The 20365-nt window shown below is 43.7% G+C and overlaps 1 pseudogene; it reads right to left on the bottom strand.

The window, feature by feature from the left end:
* Positions 1-7922: 7922 nt before the first annotated feature.
* Positions 7923-11400, bottom strand: LOC127309282 (protein ZINC INDUCED FACILITATOR 1-like; annotated as a pseudogene).
* Between the last annotated feature and the right edge of the window lie 8965 nt (positions 11401-20365).

The following is a 20365-nucleotide window of genomic DNA, read 5'->3' as shown; positions in this document are numbered from 1 at the left end:
CTTTTTATTTTTAGCATGCTTTTCAGGTTCATCTTCAACCTCTTCTTTATCAGAAGCATCATTCTTATCATTATCATTATCATGTTCATTACCACTTTCAGTTTCAGCATCAGAAATAGAAATACTATTAGGATCATTAACAGGTTCAGAGGATTCTACAACATTTTTATGTTTCTTCTTCTTTTTCTTAGAAGGAGCACTAGGTTCAATTCGTTGAGACTCTTGTTCAACTCTCTTGGGATGCCCCTCAGGATATAGAGGATCCTGGGTGAAAACACCGCCTCTAGTTGTTACTTCATAAGCATGTTTCTCTTTAGAATTATTTTTTAACAAGTCATTTTGCACTTTAGTGAGTTGATCAATTTGAGTTTGCACCATTTGAAAATGTTTAACAAGCATCTTAACATCATTGGAGGTTCTCTCCACAATATCATGCAAATTGCTAATAGCTTGAGAATTTTCCATTAAATGATTCTCTACTCTCATATTAAAATTTTCTTGCTTAACAATATAATTATCAAAATCATCTAAGCATTGAGCAGGAGGTTTTGAATACGGAATATCTTCCCTAGTAAAGCGTTGAAGAGAGTTTACCTCAATCATGGATGAAGGGGGAATTATCTTACATAGATCTTCTATGGGAGGTAAGTTCTTCACATCTTCAGATTTAATACCTTTCTCCTTAAGAGATTTCTTGGCTTCCCTCATATCTTCATCATTTAATTTAATCAAACCTCTCTTCTTCAATATCGGCGTCGGAGTTGGTTCAGGTGTAGTCCAATCATCATGATTTCGGCCTATTTTAGCCAATAATTTTTCAGCTTCGTCTGGAGTTTTTTTCCTGAAAACACAACCAGCACAACTATCCAAATATGCTCTAGACTCAACGGTTAGTCCACTATAGAATATATCAAGTAAATCATTGTTTTCCAAATCATGTCCAGGTCGAGCTCTGATAAGAGAACAAAATCTTGCCCAAGCTTCAGGCAATTTCTCTCCATCTTCCTGGTCAAAGCTATAAATTTTCTGTAAAGCAGCATGTTGAGCACTAGCAGGAAAGTATTTCCGAAAGAAAACATCAAGCAAATCACCTGGACTTTTAATAGAACCACGAGGTAAATTATTATACCAAATTTTAGCATCATCCTTTAATGAGAAAGAAAAAAATTTAGCAACAAAATAAGTACGCATCTTGACATCATCAGAAAACAAGCTACTCATAGAAGAAAGTTCATTCATATGTTCTACAACACTTTCTTTTCCAGTACCACAAAAGGGGGCTTTCTCTACAATAGCTATATGAGATAGATCAAGAGAAAAATCATAATCTTTATCCTTAATGTTTATAGGAGATGTGGCAAATTTAGGATCAGGAGACAACTTATATCTAACAGTATGTTGTGCGAGAAATTTTTTAATTTTTCTTGCATCAGTAATAGCATTGCATTTATCAATAAAATCATCATTAAGCTCCACATAATCCTCATCAGGATCATCACTAGAATAATCAACAGACTCAGGTGAATTAACAGGTGTAGCAGCATTAGGAGTTTCAGTATTTTCAATTTGTCTAGACCTAGCAATTGTAGCATCTAGAAAGGATCCCAATGAACCACTATCATCAAGCACAGCAGAATATTATCAATATTATGAGAGTTTTCAGATTCAGCAGAAGTACCAGCAAGGGAAGCTTGCGACGGTGAAACAAGTTGACTTATCACAGATGGTGAATCAAGAGTAGCAGAGGTACTCAGAGTTGTACCTTTTCTTGTAGTGGATAGTAATATGGGGACTTTAGGATCGCGAGATTTACCCATGATGGAGAATTTGCAGCGAACAATATCAATCCAAATGAACTTCCAAATAAAGCTATGCTCCCCGGCAACAGCGCCAGAAAATAGTCTTGATGACCCACAAGTATAGGGGTTCGCCACAGTCTTCGCGGGAAGTAAAACCCAATTTATTGATTCGACACAAGGGGAGACAAAGAATACTTGAAAGCCTTAACAGCGCAGTTGTCAATTCAGCTGCACCTGGAAACAGACTTGCTCGCAAGAGTTTATCAGCAGTAACAGTTTATAGCAGTAGCAGTAGTGAAATAACAGCAGCAGAGTAACAAAGACAGCAGTAGTGATTACAGTAAACAGCAGGATTAAAATACTGTAGGCACGGGGATGGATGATGGGCGTTGCATGGATGAGAGAAACTCATGTAACAATCAAAGCAGGGCATTAATTTGTAGATAATAATAAAACGGTGTCCAAGTACAAAGCAATCCATAGGCATGTGTTCCGTATATAGTCGTACGTGCTCGCAATGAGAAACTTGCACAACATCTTTTATCCTACCAGCCGGTGGCAGCCGGGCCTCTAGGGAATCTACTGGAAATTAAGGTACTCCTTTTAATAGAGTACCGGAGCAAAGCATTAACACTCCGTGAACACATGTGATCCTCACATCACTGCCATCCCCTCCGGTTGTCCCGATTTCTGTCACTTCGGGGCCTCGGGTTCTGGACTGCGATATGTGTATACAACTTGCAGGTAAGATCATAAGACAATGCATATCATCATGAAACAATAACATGTTCAGATCTGAGATCATGGCACTCGGGCCCTAGTGACAAGCATTAAGCATAACAAGTTGCAACAATATCATCAAAGTACCAATTACGGACACTAGGCACTATGCCCTAACAATCTTATGCTATTACATGACCAATCTCATCCAATCCCTACCATCCCCTTCAGCCTACAGCGGGGGAATTACTCACACATGGATGGGGGAAACATTGCTGGTCGATGGAGAGGCGTCGGTGGTGATGATGGAGATGATCTCCTCCAATTCCCCGTCCCGGCGGAGTGCCAGAACGGAGTTTCTGGTCCCGAGATGGAGTTTCGCGACGGTGGCGGCGTACTGGGAGGTTTCTGGCGACTTCGACTTCTCTTCTCGCGTTTTTAGATCGAAACCCTTAAGTAGTCCAGAGGAGGGCGTCGGAGGCCAGCCGAGGGGGCCACACAGTAGGGCGGCGCACCCCCCTCCTGGGCCGCGTCGGCCTAGTGTGTGGGGGCCTCGGGCCTCCACCTGGCTTGCCCTTCTGGTTCCGTAATTCTTCTGGAAAAATAAGACCTTCGACATAAATTCCGGGGATTTTCCTGAAAGTTGGATTTCTGCACAAAAACGAGACACCAGAGCAATTCTGCTAAAAACAGCGTTAGTCCGTGTTAGTTGTATCCAAAATACACAAATTAGAGGCAAAACAATAGCAAAAGTGTTCGAGAAAGTAGATACGTTTTGGACGTATCAACACCCATCGTCGAGACCTCCTCTGCTAGTCTACTCCGACATGGCACGCACTTTGTACTGTTCCCTGCCCCTGCACGCTCGGTACTGGCAACACCGGCACGTGCCTTCGTCCCCGACGCGTCCCCGGGCCTGGCAAGCTCAGACCGGCGCCTTGTCTTCATCCGCTTCGACGACGTCTTCATCGGCATCGCCTCTACGACTCCCTAGACCGCGTCACCGACGAGTTCTTCTATGCGTACTTGGTTCTGGCAAAACCAGAGTATGCCTTCGTCCCCGACGTGCGCCTGGTTCTAGCAAAACTATGATTGCACTTCGTCCTCGACGGCTCGGACTGCATCGACTTCGGCATCGACCATCTCCACGACTGCGTCGGCGCGTCTCCGTCACTCTCCTCGCACACCACCTTGCCTGCGGCTACATCGACACCGGCACCCGACCACGACATCGACCACGGCATCCCCTCGCGCGGCTACCCCGACCAAGGTTGCAACACCCACGCTTTCGGCTAGCTCGACATCGGCACAAGGGCTACCACCTCGCACGAGCACCTCGACTTCCTCTACAGTCCAAGCATCCGCGATGCGACATCGTCCACGACGCTCCCGCTACGACTGCGGCGGAGTTTCATCCCGTTGGTTCATACCTTCGGTTTCCCTCCAGTCTGACCATCCACGACGCTTTCATTGTTCACGTCACTACCGCTACGACTGCGGGGGAGTGTTAAAGATATATTTGGTATATGTGTATTTGGTAGTATATGATTTGTAATCATCTCCTACCTTATCTCTAGGATAGCCTTCTTGGCTCCCAAGACTTGTACCCCTATATATACTCGCTCGAGAGGCTCAATACAACATCCAACATATTCCGCCAATCTCTCTCCCTCTATCGTTCTACAGTTGCATCCATGCACTCATATATATTTGCACTCATAGTATATTTTGTGAGTGTATAGATTTTGATTGAGTGTTGTTATACGATGTAGAGTGTGTTGTTTGTGATTACAATAGTTGTTGCTGCGAAGAGTGCACCGCCCCCTCTTCCTACAAAGGCAGGTTTCACTTCATAAAGTCCTACTGTTTTACTATGCACTATTGTTTTTGGTAGTAGGCATGATAGGATTTATTTTTATGGTTTATGCTATGCTATGCCCTATCTAGGATATCCTTGTTTATCTTGTTAGAAGAAATACCGTAAATGTAGAATGCTTAATTGTGCTTTAGATTTCGTGGCTAGGATTTCACGTGTGTTACTAAGTAATGAAAAAAATTAAGATACTAAAAAACAACTAAGTTAATGAGTCGCCTAGGTAGATTGGTATGATAAGTGAGCGGAGTGAAGACATTAGTGTGCATCGCCGTCCAGGAACAAAGAGATTGGAGACGTTCGAGTTGAGAAGCTTCCAGTCAGTATGGGATCTTCTTTGACCAACTAAGTTGCGAGAACTTAGCTAGACGAACACAAGGTGGTAGCGTTGTAGAATAGAGCGCGTCCTTGCTGGTCCGACGAATTGCTTATGAAAAGTCTTGTCTCATCTTTGTCTCTTCCATGCCAAGTAGTATGAATGAAGGAATAGCCGAGTCGTGTGGGTAAAGTGCACAAATCTCTCGAGAGTGTTAAGACTAAGTATTTAGCCGTGTCTCCGGTTACGCACAATTCTGAGCATGAAGAATTTGAAGTTGTTCGAGAATATCCTGATCCTAATTTCTTAAGTTAAAACTTGATGGGTAAACAAAGGGTTTGGGGTGCGAAAAGATTATGAGATGATGAAAACTATTAGAGTGTAGTGGCTTCTAGTTCACTAGAGTCAAATATCTATCACATGCATCTAGTGAATCCAATAACTCTAATATATATTTAATTTTTTTTATTTCTATTCTCTAGTTTGAATAAAATGAGAACAAATGCCAACTCACTTTATCTACCTTGGACCAATGTTTTAGAAACGCTAAGTAAACAATATGATCAAATGCCACTTATTGCATGATCGGTGCATTGGCACCCCTCCGGCCAGCCACTCCTAGCCCTCTCTCCATTGCTTGCATTCTTCTCCGACTCCGTCACAGAAAACTGGAGGTTGTCGTAGATGTCAACCACCGTTTCTCCTCTTTTTCGTACCGTCGAACGTGGCCCTTTCCTATCTATCTAAAGCACCTGGTCTCGCTTTCTATGATGCTTTGTGATAGTTGCTCGCATCTCGATACCGTCGTCGCCCAAAAGCTAGCTAGCTGACGCCCTCCTAGAGCACAGTGGACATGCCCCGGCTGTATTTGAATGCACAGACCACCTTGCGCTTTTTCCTTGCGCCACCGCGCTCCCTTATCACCCATATTCCACTCCAGAACAGAGATACACTAGTTCTCTCTCCATTGCCCGCATTCGTCTCCGACACTTTCATAGAAGAGTGGAGGTTGTCGTCGCTGTCCTCCACCGTTTCTCCACTTCTTGGTAACGTCGAACGTGGCCCTCTCCTATCTATCTAACGCACCTGGTCTCGCTTCCTATGGTGCTTCGTGGTAGTCGCAACACACCGTCGCCACCCAAAAGCTAGCTAGCCGACGCCCTTGCGGAGCACCGTGGACACGCCCCGGCTCTAGTTGAATGCACATACCACCTCGCGCTCTTTTCTTGCGCCACCACACTTCCGTAGCACCCATATGTCCACACAAGAACGGAAAGATACTAGTTCTCTTTGCATTGCTCGCATTCGTCTCCGACATCGTCCCAGAAGAGTGGAGGTTGTCATTGATGTCCACCGCCGTTTGTCCTCTTCTTGGTGTCGTCGATTGCGGCCCTTTCGCATCTATGTAACACACCTGGTCTCGTTTTCTATGGTGCTTCGTGGTAGTCTCTCGCATCTCGTCATCGTCGCAAGCCGCTCGTGTAATCGATGTGGAGATCTTTCTCAAGATCCTCTCATACCCACGCATGCACCGTCCCTACCTGTCATTGGTTGCAGTGGCATAACCGTCCCTTTATTAAGCGGCCCACTAGTCAGCTGGTAACGGTTAAATGCTTCGGGTGAGAGACCATGGATCAGAGGTGTCACTACCTTTTAGTCTTTTTCATTTTTTATGTGGAAGCCGGAATGTAAAGGTGGTTGCTTTCAAAGGTAAAGTGTTCCTACAATGACGCAATGCACACAAAACCAAGTAGAACATGTAAAGATCAACTATAAAGGAACCGAAACAACAGGGGAACGGTAGTGGAGACGACACACGATGTGTTTACCGTAGTCCCTCCACCAAAGAAGGTACGTCTACGTTGAGGAGGTGTGGACCACAAAGGTGCAAACAGCCACAAATGCATCACCTTATTCCTCGTGAACACCCCACAAAGCAGGATTATTCACTTCTCCACTATCAAGGCCGGTTGAGGCGGTGATTCCTTCACATAAGGTTGGGGCGAGCTCCACAATGGTCGGAGGCTCCCAACAACATCAAGAACTATTCACAACAAGATCTAGGATGATATGCTCTTCAAACTACAAGGAACCCCACTAAGAAGATCTAGGGTTTCCAAGTCCACAAAGGAAAAGTATGGGGAACACCAAATTACTTGGGTAGATAGGTAGATCTAGCTCTCCTCCTTCGATTCCCCGAGTTTGGAGGGATTTGGTTGGCTAGGGAGGGAGATCCACTCGATTTGAGCTCAATAACAATGGAGGAGAGAGAAAGTATCGTGTATCTCAGATATGAAATGATGAAGAAAAACACCCCCCCCCCTTTATAGCCAGTACGAGGCTTGTAGCCGTTGCAGCCCCAGAGGGGGCGGAAGTTCCGGGTTTATTTACCCCGGAAGTCCCCCCCCCCCCCCCTCTGGAATATTCGGCCTTCTCTTCAACTGCGCCAGGGGCGGAACTTCCGGCCCGCCTGGATATTTGGGGCCGGAGGAAGATAACTTCCATGCCAGATTCGGTAGCGTGCAAATCCTGGTCCTTAGCCGATTTAGGGTGGGCGGATGTAAATCACATCCAGCCACAAACTTACGGGGCAACTTCCGGCCAAGAAGGTCGACTTGGCTGACGCACATGAAGTGGGTGGATGGAAACTCCATCCGGCCCCAAACTTCAGGCCAAATGTCCAGCCTGGCCTTTTTGCCTTTGAATTCCTTGGGGCTTTGTGGACGGAACTTCCGGCCGCGTGGGGGCCAGAACTTCCGGCCTAGAGAGATTTCCTCTTCTTTCCTTTCAAACCATCAACAAAATAGCTTTCTCCTCATATGTCATCTTCCACCAAGAGTAAAGATCATATACCCAATACAAATGCACCAGGTACAAGATCAAAATAGATGATTCCTACACACTTGAGCACATATGGTAAAATTATAATTCAAGTATTGTTATCAAACACCCAAAATACTAGGGATAGAGCATGCTCTTTCACTACCGGACCCGGCACAACGAGGCCCCACTCTCCAGCATGTTACGGTCATGGTGACGGTCGAGGTGATGGCCAAGGCCTTTGACCCTTTGTCCGTTCATTTGTGAGAGTATGAGACAAGAGCTTGGGCAAAAGCGAGGAAAAATTTAATGGATGGGGAAAGTGAGTACAACTAACAAAGAAGGGGCACTAAAAATAGAAATCCCTTACATCAATGTCTCATATACTACCATACGAAAGTATTTATCCCAAATACAGCTTGATACTCTTTACAACATCATGGGATATACTCTCTCTGTCTTTAAATACAAGCCATCATAGTCTACAAGTATGGATAAATACAGCTTTAACGCTTTTACAAAAAAGAGCAGTGTTGATACATATAGAAGCAAATCAGGCAAACTAAACGATGATCCCACACTTATCTACATTTGGAAGGTCGATTGAATTCTCTGCTGGCTTCCGCCAGTTCAAGATCCAATAATAAGTTCGCCTAAGACAGAGCCAACAAGATCCATTAATAAGTTCGCCGATGACAGAACAAATTATTTTCTTGACTTGGTGGAAGCTAGAGAATTCAGTCGACATTCCAAATGTAGATAAGTGCGGGATCATCATTTCGTTTCATTCGGGAAAAATGGCAGGAAAGTTAGCGAGAGCCCGATTACTGCCACCATATTCAGCGCCAAGAAAAGGATGTGATCACCTGCATATTGCACCATAAACTAAGATATTTGACCTGATAATATGGAGGGAGTCGCATGATTTATTAAGGTATCTGATCTGATAATATCTACTACTATTTCCTATTCAGGTTAAAGCAAAACTTTCAATATATGTGCAATTATCATGGGTTGGAAAAGTGATGTGTTTACCTGGTAAGAATAACCCAGTTATGTTCTTTTGAGACCAAGAAAACCTGCAAAGAAAACTGCGACAATTGGTTTGGATGCACTTTTACCGAAGCAAGAAACCCAAAGAAGCTCCTACTCGTAACAGAAAAGTAGCACTAGGCTTACAAAATTCCTGCTGCTGCTGGACCTATTGCTTTAAACATCGACATCAGAGTCACAAAGATGCCATTCGCAATACCCCTTTGTTCTTGTCCCTGTAAATGTTTCCAACACAGAAGTTAGACCACAGCAAAAGTGACTCAAATAAAGAAAATGCATAAGGATATGTTCATGCAAAAATTATTTATTAAATCATCGTTTCGTTTCAGATGGTAAATAAGGATATCTAACATTTGAATTCATTTCATCTATACCAGCGGAGCTCGAGTATTTAAATTTACAAACTTTAAAAATATTACTACTTTTAAAAGGAAGACATTATTGATCTTCTAGTGGATGATCAACATGTTTGTATGGGATGGTAACTGACGTTAGTAGTGAGGTGAGATTTTCTTGGTTACTGTATGGGCTACTACAATTTTTGACCAATGCCCCAATGAACAATCCTAATTCATACTTTATCTTAACAATTTCGTCTGAAGTGGACTTACCGCAAAAATATTTTTCAGAAGCGAATCTATGTTGATGAGTGCTTTGAGCTCCATACCATATAGGTTTTCCATGAATGGATATGTTGCAAGGGTAATTATAGAAAATACCTGAAAAATCATATATGCAATTTGGTACTGTACAATAGGTTGACCATATAAAGAAGTATCTCGACATAAACTGTTCTTCTCACATACCGCTGCAAGACGGAATGGCTTCATTGACCCAGCATACTTCACAAGGAGTTGATACATGAAATACCTAAACAACGAAGATGGGCATTTAGTATTGAAAACCAGTTATACATGTAATACAAAAGGTGTCATGCTATTGCTAAATATGTTTTGGTTTCATTCATGAACATGTTATCGATTTGAAGAAAAGTCTCATACCGGAGATAGCTAGAACGACACCGACATCCTGAGATGTAAAACTCAGTCCTCGGTATATTCTGCTGCTCACAGCCCAGATTGAAAATATCTGAAGGTGGAATTTACAAACACATTAACATGTGAATTTGCTTGAGGTCTCTAATTCATTGTTATCTATAGCATTGGCGGAGCTATGTGCAAGTCAGAGGGGGCCACCGCCCCCCGCCCCCCTCCCCCCCCCCCAGACTTTGCATTATTTCTGAAGAATTTTTTTAAGGGACCTAAATGAGAAGAAAATAGAGCCATTTGCCCCCCCAAACTTTGCATACGATAGGTTCCCCCCCCCCCCCCCCCCCCAATTCTGGGCTAGCTCCGCCACTGATCTATAGAATAGATAAGGTAGATACCAACACATTTTTACACTACGATGTTTCTGAAAATGTACCTAAATATAATTTACCTCATAATAAGCTGTATCATAGAGAGAGAAGATACAGTAGACAATAATTGCTGACATTAACTGCCAGTTCTTTACCAAGCTCTTTGTGGATGCTGATCTCCCTGATCGAGATTGTTCCAGGGTTATATCAATAGCTTGTAACTCTATTCCATCAATTACTTCAGCACCAACGTGCATGTGTAGTGTTTCCTAAGAAAAAATTATTCAAGCTGGAATACAAGGGAGAGAGAGAATTTGTAGGGAAATAGTGCAGGGGCGAGGGGAATACCGGAAGCCGAAGGCATGCCACACATGCTCCTGCCGCCAGAACCGATATGCCAAAGCAAGGGAGGAAGTATGGAAATCTAAAATTACATGTAAATAACTGCTATCTTATGGTCTAAATGATTAAAAAGTTATATCATTGAAACAGTATGCACGACTATTTACCTTCCAAATAGGGATTCAGGAGAGAAAACATTGGGGTACTTCTTTGCAGGCTGATACATGATAGAGAATCAACAATGTAGTCAGCATACATGATTACTAATTACTCCAAAGGGAAGTTATGTTCATCCTTCCAACAAAAATTCCAGTAATCATTTTGCACGGTTAAATATAAACTTAGTGAACTCTCACTCAGAGTAAAGCATCCCTAAAGAGCCATGATATGAATCTTCTTTCCTATTGGTCCAGAATTTCGTTTTTGTAGCAACCAGTAGATGTTCTACTATTATCAAGCTCTAAATCAATGGCTACTGATAATTATAACTTCTCAGTGAATTATCAAATCAATGATTTACTGGACTACCACATGCAACATCTTTTCCATGCTCCCAGGTATAACTTGCCCTTAGTTTGAGAAACTTCTCAAAATGGAATGTTAACTATGCAAGGATAGTTATGTATTGTTATAACTCTACTGAAAGTGGAGTAGTCCTGACCTGTGAAAGAACTCCTCCGATGGCTGGTCCAACAACAAAAGCTATTGCCCGCGAAGATGTAACCTACAGTATAATGCCGGAGAAAGAAACCACTAGTTATAGTGATATAAACATGATAATACTAAGTCTTTCTTGGAACGAATAAACTGATAGCCCAAAACACAGAAACAAAAAGATAAACTATTCTTACAAGAGAAATTCCTAGAGCTTGGTGCTCTTTCCTGCAGACTTCTCAAGCATAGGCCTGGAGAATGCAGACACAACCATGAGAGTTTAACAACAAAGTACAATTTTCTTAATTAATGTCAGTCACCCATGCAGTGAATAAATAACCTTGATTGGTCCTAATATCCCACAAAGTAACCCAAGTAGACCCCTAGTAACAAATGCCATCCAATAAGTCGTGCTAAGGCCGAAGAGGATGTTAAATGCGATACTGATAGAAAATAAGTACAAGAGGATTTAGTTAAATTAAATTGAATGGTGTAAGAAATACGATTTTAGACCAATGTAGGGGGCAAATGGGTCAAATCCGTACAATTTCTTCAGGAATTGTTCATGGGCTGGGGGCTTCCCCCTCCCCGACTTGGCTGTACCTCCGCCAGTGGCTATGACGATAATAATGTCTGTCACATAAGTGAACCCTTTTTTTTTTGGCTTAAATAACATTTATGATCTGGGTTTCGATCGGGAAAAAATATAGAAGAGCAAGACTACACTTGCTACGTATAGAAGACCTTCCCATGCCAAACAAAATGGAGTTATACTTACTGGAACAAAGGCAAACGACCCGGATGTAGAAGAAGTTGAGATACGGGATGCAGGTCTTGGCATTGTTGATCTCATCCAGCTAGGGGCACCCGACCTTGCAAGGCATCCTAAAAAACCCATATAAAATGACTAGGTTAGCAAAGTAATTGTGCAGAAATGAATGTTAGTGCCCACTTCACAACTAAATCAAACAGAGCTTGGCTCTGGTGGTTAGGTCCCTTGTGGTGGAACCAGCCCACCCAGGTTCAAGTCCTAGACTTGACATGGGTGTTTGCATTTACCTGGATTTATTCCAGAATTTAACCGGCGCTATGCTTTCAGTGGTAGGTGACGTGCCCGTCAACAGCGAGGCGCCAGTGGTGACTTCGTCAACCTCAAGATATGCCGGCTCAGTCCCTCGGAGGTGCTCATAGGGGTAGGGTGTGCGTGCGTGCGTTCATAGGGGTGTTTGTATGTGCGTGTTTGTGAGCGTCTGCGTTGTACTGTGTTCTCAAAAAAAAAAAAAAAACGGATAAAGAGCATCTAACACAAACATTACCAGACCTGCTATCGATACATGAAAAAAACTCAGGCATGTAACAATCCCTACGAACATTAAAGCAGTAGAACATTAAGAACAGAGTGTACTTACTACTTAAGCAACCGAATCTGATTCTGGTGGGTTTCTGATTTTGACGTCACCTTGGTTGTTGGCTTGTTGCCTACTTTGGATCTGTAGCTGATTGATAGGTTTCCTCCAATATCTCTGTATCGCTTTGTGGTCGCTTGTGTTAGCAAGAGTAAGTATGGTCATGTTGTTCAGGTCTTTGTTAGACTTGGATGTGGGTGTGTGGGTGTGTGGTTTGTGTGGGCTTGACCCTTTTTTTGTTGTAGGTTTTCGCTCGATTTTCTCCTAAAAACTAAACACTCTCTTCTCAATTAATTAATGACCCAGATATTTTGCCTCCATTCAAAAAAAATCTGGTTTTGGTCGAACCTGACAAACTACCCAAGCTGCACACAAAAGTGAAACAAGTTACTTCGCAGAAAGTGATAAGTATAGGAAATCAGGAAGAATGGTGCATAGAAAAAAACTTTGCAAAATCATCAAATCCAGGGAACAAAGAAGGTTGGGGACAGCTTATTTGTAGAAGAAAAAAAGCAATGGTTTCCTCCAAATGCCTGAGGTTCCTTCGCCAAAAGATCCCAAGAAGAAGGGAGAAAAGCAGATGAGGCAAAAAAAAGAAAAAACCCCTTCACGAAGACGAGCCACGAATTCTGTCAAACAGACAACCCAAATCAAGAACAGGCTGAGAACGATCTAATCTACAGTACCATAGAATTCTCCTCTATTGCCCGGAAGCGACGGTACCTCACTACCTCAGTCAGCAGATGGTTCACGCTCTGTTAGCCGCCCTGCCCCGCGGCCAGGACGCTCTTATAGCAACGGGAGGAAGGGCAGATACGTAAAAAGCCCAAGGCACCATCGATCTGTTTATCGCACAAATCACAAATCGCGTGATCGCGTCGATCCGTTTGGTGGCCGTCGATCGATGTGGTACTCTACTTTCATAAAAGAGACGTGCGCTAGCTGTTTGCTAACGGAAGAGAAGTCGTCTGCTCATGCATAAGGAGGCCGCGGCCATCATAAGCTGTTCCGAAGACGGTGTCCTCATCGTTCGACAAGGTGTCCATCATGTTCTGTGTTCTGGTAGAAGAACTGGATCGTTTTGGTGAGCTCCATCTGCATGCAACATGGATGAATAAATGGCCAATATCATACAAGTAAATGGCCGAAAAATGAACCAGATTTCGTACCTCTAACTCGGCCGGCCCAAATGCATGAACAGTTCCTAGGCGTCATCGATGTTGGTGGGCGCTTGAGCACGTCGGCACAATTTGTGGCCTCTAGGGAGCGGCGGCCCCAACAGAAGATGATGGCAATGACGAGGGGCATGCAAGGCCACGGTGCAACAACATTGTTGGGAGCGTTCGGTTGGGCGCCGAAAACCTGAACATTGTTGCATGGGCCGAAAACCTGCGGGCCTTCGCTAGCGAGATGGAGGGCATTGCACGTTGCGAACGGGCCATGTCCACTTTTGGCGGGTCGTTTGGTAGCATGTGCGGCCTTTTGCGCGCCAAACTCATGCCCTATCGTTTGGTTGTCCGTTTCCAGCCCATTCTTCACATATCGTGCAGCCCACGGCATGTTTGGTTGCAGATAGCTCAGTGATGTGGTAACCCCTTCATTTTGAGTGGTGAGGTTACCCAGTACTGAATAACAGCACACATGAGATTCTGTTCATCAGAAAAGATGTTGGTAATACACAGAAACTAGTACTTAGTGGGTGATGCATCACGAACGAAGCAACTACTTCGTGATGCATCACAGGTTCGTCACGAGGGGTTAGTATATACCACCTCGAACAAGTTCATCATTACAAACCGGGGATCAGGTTGTAGCAAGTCCTAGCTAATGGAGGGACACAAGATCACCTCCCAAAATCACTGGATCATGAGAAGGAAGCAGAAGCACTAAGCAGGAAACTGGTTGCAGAGCCAGATCATAAGCCAGCTCCTCCTCTCTGGTGGCTGCAGCTTACGGTAGGCGCCATACTCGGCTTCATTATCTGCAATGAAGTCGATAGCCCTGACCAGCAAGTTAGGCTGGAAGAGTTGCGCCTTGCAGACAAACCGGGGAGTGAAGATCGTCTTCATCTGAGCGTACTTGGTGATCGGGGTGCCGACGTACTGACGGTGCTTTGGGTACCGCTGCAATCGACAAGGAACACCTGTTAGTGCGGACTACATTGACATGTATATACTTTCAGATCTATGCAGGAGCTCAATGAGGCTTCGTACCTGGATGCACTCGTCCGCCGCCCCTTCATCACCGTCGTAGAAGCAGCAACCAGCTTCGCTATAGTCCAGAATGCGATCGGATTTCATCTTCGTGATGACGCTCCACTTCGTCCTCCAATTTCTGATGTGGTTGTACAACTGAAGAGTGGTGACATGTACGCCGGCGAATGCAAAAACATCCGCGGCTACCTTCTTCATCTGCTCCTCCTTGAATCCCATGTTGAAGCAGACGCCGCTATGGACGAGCTGAACCAACCGGTTCATCACAAACTCTGATAGCTCAGGTTTCCAAACCATGGCTAGTTTGCTTGCTATCAGAGATGGCTGAGCATTCACACTTGGCGCAGACAGATCAGGGGAGCCCAAAGGTATGATCGCCTACATGACAAACACTACTAGATCAATGAACTACCAAATGGAAATCCTTAAGCACTAGCAGATCTATGAACTACCAGTACCACATCAAAGAACATCGAGGTAGGTAAGATCGTCCTTACAGTCAAAGGAGCCACACGCAGCACCGAGGTAGGGGAAGTAGGGGACCCTGACGGAGACGTAGCCAGCACCACCGTCCCAGTGGAAGATGCGGGCAGCACCACCGTCCCCGTCGTAGAGTCAGATGGAACCTGGAAAACCTCCAAAACCTCCACCGGCGACGAAGGAATGTCCTACAATGGATTCGTTCAGACCCCGGTTGTGTACCCATAAGATCTAGATCTAAGGCTAGGGTTTGCAGAAGGTTACCACAACCGAAGTCATCGACGCACACGAAGAAGACGACCATCCTCCGCGGCCACTAGCCGCCGCCATAGCCGTCGTCGCCGCCGCAGGCCTCGCCGACCGTGCGGGTGAGGTAGAGCCGGCCATGTCGCTAGATCGGGGATGCTGGATGAGCTCGAAATGGGGGGAAATAGGGGATTTGGATTTGCCGGTGAGAGAGCCGCCCCTATATACGGTGGTGAAAATTCAAGCACGGTGACCGAATTCATGGCGCCGAGATTTCGTCATCCCGCGCGAGCTCCCGCCATCTCCCGTGGTGGCTCTGCAAGGACGCCGCATTCTCCACTTCTGTGGAAACGGGGGTGGCTGACTATAAACGGCCGAACCGGGCGTTCCTCCAGGGCCTGGCCCGAGGGTGCTTTGAGAACCGGTTCCTGCAACAACGTGGCATCGACCAGGAAACCAAAGGGCCGAAAAAAGCTGGGCCGATGCGAGCCAAGGGGCATGCAGCCTACCAAACGCGCCCGTTGTGTTTGTGGAGGGATAGGACGAGTTGGTGCGTGCTGGCTTGTGTGGCATTGTCGGGCCGACCATTGGGGTAAAAAAGTGGGGACATGCATGTACACGCTTATTATTGTGGCGACGTATTGCCAACCTAAATTTACGTAATGAATGGGTCCCCCACAAACAGGTCGTATTGAATTGTTGCACTAGCCAACTATTTTAAGAGTTTGAACTTTTAGAAATAGCTAGGTTATATATTTTCGCGTCTAGCCTGGACAAACGAAAAGATACTAAACGTGGGTAATCGGAGGCCACAATTATTTGAAGTAGAGTAAATAATGGGTTTGAAATGGGAGCGGTGTTTTGAAACATGGGTGCATATGCTCCCTATATTTCGAAATGCATCTTACATATATTTTAAATTTTAAAAAAAAATTGAAACTAAAAGTTAGCACGTACATCACAAAGTCGTTTCATAAAAAATCGACTTATCATGTGATGTGTGTAAAAAAAGATAAAAGTCAGTGCTAAAAATAATGCTTTTCATAAGATAAATTTTCTCTTTTTTATATAGACCACACAAAATATTAGTTTTTCGTGAAACTTGATAAACGCACGTATATTATGGAGATGTACATGTAGAATTTTTTGTCCAAATTTTTCGATATTTTAAAATATGATTTTTTGGTGGAGGGAGCATACGCATCCAGGAGCCGAATTGAATTTCCGGTTTGAAATTGAGTATCCTGCGTCTCATGCCATATTAAATTGATACACTAGCCAACTATTTCAAACATCGTGAACAGGTTAGTGCACTGTTAACCTAAATTTGAATGGTGAATGGGTCCCTGCGGATTGGCCAATCCGTTTGGCGTGGTCTGTTAGGCCACAATTTTACCCTAACTTCTTTTGTACGAACACAAATGGATCCATTGGTCCGTTTGCGTTGGACCGGTGAAGATGAACTTACCTTCATATCACTCGTAGAGAATGCTAAAGACACATAATCTACAATAAGCTGTCTATATGCTATATTTAAGCACTGTTAGAGTCGTGTATAATAGGGATTAGAAAATGTAATTAGATTAAACATTTATGTAACTTCTTGCACTCCAAATCTTCTGCCTCATCGTACATCTATCCTATGAGGGTCCAGGAAATACAATAATAAAATTTAAAGTTCTATAATTTCTATATGGTATCATAGCGGTTAATCTCATGATGCAGATCCTAGGTCTTCCCACCACATTCGCATATGCGTTGTCCCCGAGGAGATTAATCTTCACCAGCATATGCACAAACACCTCCGCGGGCATGGACGACTATATCAACCCATGATCATGTGAACACTGCCATGCGTGTTCGATGGGTTTGGAATCTGCGGGTTGGGGTTCTAAAGCCATGGTGTACGCGTGCTTCGCCCATGGAAGCTTTATAAAACTTGTTAATCTTGTTTACTCTGCAAAGAGTATTTCTTTTACTTTCATGTTGAGTCTTCATCTTCTTAATTTATGCACCACTAAGAGAGAATAATTGTCATTCTTAGTGCAATGTGCATAGTCCCAACACTATTATTGATTGATTCATGATTTTGACTATTGCTTGTTCTTAAATTATTTGTATCTAGTAACCCTCTGAACTTTAAAGGTGTCCTAGCATTTATGTTGAATACCACTTTGCTATGTTTTATCTATGCTTATAAACAACAATTACTTTCAATGCACTATTATTCATGATCATTTGCTTCAGTTACTTCTCATATTATAACATAGTTGCAAAGTTCTATTGTTAGAATTATATCTATCATGCCTATGTTTAGAGTACTTTGATCCCAGTTCACAATGCTTTACAAGCTTGATCAACATTGTGTTGGCTTCATGTCACCTCAAAAATTATTTTGTTATCACTTACCTACTCGAGGACGAGCAGGAGTTAAGCTTGGGGATGCTTGATACGTCTCAAACGTATCCATAATTTTTGATGCTCTATGCTTGTTTTACACCAATTTATATATGTTGTGCTCATGCTTTGTTGCACTTTTATACATTTTTCGGCACTAACCTATTTACAAGATGTCACAGTGTCAATTCCCTGTTGTTTTTGGTTTCAAAAAAGTTGTACAGAAAATATTCTCGGAATTGGACGAAACAAAAGCCAAAGTCAATATTTCTATGTAAAGAAGACTGAGTCAAGAGGGGAGTCGAAGGGGGCAGCAGGGTGGCCACGCCAGCCCTAGGCGCGGCCTCCCCCTGGACCGCGCCTAGGGATGGTGTGGGCCACCCTGGTCTCCACCGACATCGCCCCTCCACCTATTTATTCGCGATCTCGGGAAAACCCTAGGCATCCGAGTCTCCATCCACGAAAAGTTCCGTCGCAGCCGCCATCGCAGAACCCATCTCGGGAGGGTTCTGAAGTTCTTCCTGGCACCCTGCCGGAGGGGGAAGTAATCGTCGGAGGCATCTACACCACCATGCCCGCCTCCGAAGTGATGCGTGAGTAGTTCATCCCTGGACTATGGGTCCATAACAGTAGCTGGATGGTTGTCTTCTCCAATTTGTGCCTCATGTTTAGATCTTGTGAGCTTCCCTACATGATCAAGATCATCATTATGTAATGCTACATGTTGTGTTTGCTGGGATCCGATGAATATTGAATACTATATTGAGCTCGCTTATATATTCATGTCATATGTTATTTGTGATCTTGGATGCTCTCCGTTGCTAGTATATACTCTGGCCAAGTAGATACTTGTGACTCCAAGAGGGAGTATTTATGCTCGATAGTGGGTTCATGCCCCTACTTTTTCTAGAAGAGTGACAATAACTTCTAAGATTGTAGATGTGATGTTGCTACTAGGGAGAAAACAACAATATTTTATACGAGGGTAATTCTATTGTTTACATTACACACAATGCTTAATGCAATTATTTGTTGCTTGCAACTTAATACTGAAAGGGGGTTCGGACGATAATCGGAAGGTGGATTTTTAGTCATAGACGCAGTTGGATTACGGTCTATGTATTATGTTGTAATGCCCAAACGAATCTCATAGTAATCATCTTGTCATGTATGATCGATATTATGTCAATTGACTAGCTGTAATTTGTTCACCCAGCATGTTATTTATCTTTATGGAGAGACACCTCTAGTGAACTGTGGACCTCGATCCTTTCCTTTACACTAATAAATTCATCCACTGCAATCCTGCTCTATTTACTTACTGCAAGCTCTGTTCTCTTTAATTACTGCAAACATCTCCTTCCATTTGGTACATTTAATTCTTTGTGTTCAATAAAACCGGTGAGATTGACAACATCACTGTAAGTTGGGGCAAAGTATTTTGGTTGTGTTGTGTGCAGGTTCCACGTTGTTGCTCATGATAGTAGTGCGCCCTGCCACTAGTCGGCTAGCAACACATTCAAAAGTCATGCATTTCTCCTACTGATCGATTAAACCTTGATTTCTTACTGAGGGAAAACTTGGTGTTGTGCTCATCACGCCTTCCTCTTTGGGTTCCCGAACATGATTGCCAACCTCCACGGCAGCACCATCACAACTCACCATTCATCTCATAGATCTGAATGTATGAGCTCTAGTGGTGCCAAATTTCTTTCCTTCGCAGGATTGTGAGGCTTACGGGGCTGCTTTGCTTGCACATAAGCATGACACTTAGAGCCTTTGACAAAGGTGAATTTCGGAATTAAACTCATGTCAGCAAGCCGCGACATACAACCGAAATTAACATGAAAAAGTCATGAATGCCAAACATTAGTCTCATTAACATTGGTGCTTACATGGTTCACAACATTATCACAGAAGTCTTGTAGAGAGAAGCAAAACATTCCCTCACATTCATAGCCCTTTCCAACAAAAGTTCCATATTTAGACGGTACAACTTTATTGGACTCAAACACCGACTTAAACCCATCTTTCATAAGACGGGGGCCACTAAAGAGATTCTTCTTGATAGAAGGGACATGCAACACGTTCTTCAATTGCATGATCTTTCCCGAAGTAAACTTCAGATCGACCGTGACAACACGAAGAATAGTAGCATGTAACCCATTCCCCATCATTACTGAGGAACCTCGGGCCTGATAAGAGGTAAACATGGAGATGTAAGCACACATGAACATTGGCACCCATATCAACCCACCATTTTGTGGGCTGAAACACCAAAATAACAGTAGATAATAAGTTACCTTACCCTGTAGTTCATTTCTCTGTGTTTCCAATGACCATATTGATAGAATTTGAGTTCTGTCCAGCCTGAACTTTCTTTCCTTTGCGTTCTGGACAACGATAAGCCCAATGGCCCGTCTCGCCACACACCCAGCAAGGATCTTTCTTCTCTGTTTTCCCCTTCTTCTTGAAGTTGTTAGTCTGGGAGACACCCTTGTTCTTTCCCATGAACTTGTGGGCATTTTTGTACACCATATTGGCAGCAGAACGTTCCTTAGTTCCTCCAGTGCGTTTGTCTTTTGCCCTCTCCTTCTCCTCGACATCTAGAGAGTCAATGATATTCTCAACAGAGAAATCATGCCTCTGATGTTTTACAGAAGTGGCAAAGTTCATCCATGATGGG

This window comes from Lolium perenne, chromosome 6 (assembly GCF_019359855.2).
Source record: "Lolium perenne isolate Kyuss_39 chromosome 6, Kyuss_2.0, whole genome shotgun sequence".
NCBI classification, from domain to species: Eukaryota; Viridiplantae; Streptophyta; class Magnoliopsida; order Poales; family Poaceae; genus Lolium; species Lolium perenne.
Note: the sequence above shows the minus strand (reverse complement) of the source record. Positions and strands in the feature narration are given on the sequence as shown.